This window comes from Cyprinodon variegatus, unplaced genomic scaffold (genome assembly GCF_000732505.1).
Source record: "Cyprinodon variegatus isolate N-32 unplaced genomic scaffold, C_variegatus-1.0 Scaffold593, whole genome shotgun sequence".
Taxonomy (NCBI): Eukaryota; Metazoa; Chordata; class Actinopteri; order Cyprinodontiformes; family Cyprinodontidae; genus Cyprinodon; species Cyprinodon variegatus.
Genome location: NW_015151046.1, coordinates 247,121 through 248,973, shown reverse-complemented (window position 1 = coordinate 248,973; position 1,853 = coordinate 247,121).

Below are 1,853 nucleotides of genomic sequence, written 5' to 3'. Positions count from 1 at the left end.
GTTCTCTAAAAAATTTGTTCAGAATTATTTTTCGAATCTAACTTTTCAATTTCATATTTTCAAAGGTTATATTTACCAATTTTGTTTTTGTCTTATATTTAGTTTTTTTTTTTCAAGTTTCGGTTTTTTAGTTTAAGTTTTTAGAATTGCCTTCTTTTTTAAACTGTGCTTTACAGATCATGTTTTATTTCTGGATTGCTATCCATCCATTTTCTGATACGCTTTATCCCGAGCGGCGTCACAAGGGGTGCCGGTGTTAATCTCCAGCTGTCTACAGGCGAGAGGCGGGGTCCACCCTGGACAGGTCGCCAGTCCATCGCAGTATTTCTGGATATTTATTTCTGGATTGCATTTTTTTTTATTTAAATTTACAAAACCTTTTCTTTACTTGCCACAATAATGGAACACAATTCACTGCATATAAAGCTGACAATAATTAATGCATAAATAAAACAGAGTTACTACTAGGTACAGTGAAACTGCGGTAGTAGAACCTAAGCAGTACCTGATCGGCTCCGTCTGCGCTGCTGTCACAGTTGCCTAGAGACTCGGCACACACCAAGTTCGACCTGATACTTCACCACATCCTCAGAGGGAATTAAGTGCAAGACCCATGTCTAGACAGAGTGAGAGGGGACGAGTAATATAGAATATGTTGAGCATGGCTCAGGACATAAATTAAACAGACATATAATAAAAATACAGACATATAATAAAAATACAGACTCCAATCGGCTCCTAGGACTGATGATTATTGTGGTTTTATTGATTATTTACAAAGTGGAGTTAATAATCATTTTATTTAATAAAGAATTAACCAACTTAAATGATCAGTCAAAGATTAAATCAAGCTAACAGACTGGTTGTAAATAAATAATATACAAAACAAATATTACCAGATTATGTCCATTTCCTAGATTAAAAATGCCTCTAGCATCTTCTGTGTATTTTATGTTAAAATGTTTATATTTTGGAGGAATCAGTATTCAGGGATCATTTCATAAAGAAAGAGGAGTTCTCCATAAAGTGCTGGATGCCATGGAGAATGCAGATGAGTCTGCAGCTTGTATTGTAGCTCTAATAGAGCCGTGCCCTGAGAACATTCAGTTCAGACCATAGTTAATATTAACTATATATTTAAAAAGTTCTTTATTGCAAACTCCACATGAATAGACCACCTTCAAATACAAATGTCAGGAGTTTCATATTTAACTAGGTTAATTATTTAATAACTAAGTTTTGTGAAAATCCGATTTTCCCTTTTTTGGTACAGGCATAACAGCCTTCATCTGCTTCATCTGCAGAGACGCAAGTGGCTCTTAGGCTCACTTAATTTATCAAACGCTGAACTATTGCCCTGGTTATTTTTATTTCATGCTTTGTTTCTGTGAGTCCTTTATTTTTCTTTAGGAAAGTTGGCAAGCTATGGCCCTGTAGGATTACGCTTTCCCTGCTGATGATGAGCCTACCATCACACATAGGTAACATCATATTATTCTGGAAGAAGGAGTGCTTCTCTTTGCTAAATAATGACATGAGCATTAGAAGAAGAAAATTGTGTGGAAATTGTCCAGCCAAATTTTTCAAATTTAGCAATGACCTTAAGCATTGCACCCAAACAATCACAGTCTTGCACACGTGCTCCTTACATTGCTGCCATTTTCTATAAATCATAGCACATCGTGAGGACCGACTGCCCAATAGTCTCCATTGGGTACAAATGCTGCTTTAGGGTTAGGTGTTAGATTTAGGACAAAGGTTTGATTTGGTTTTGGTTGGGGTCAGGTTTATACGGTGGCCCTGAAGTGCAAACAGCAACTACAAATCTAAAAGCGCCACTACATTAAGGAAAA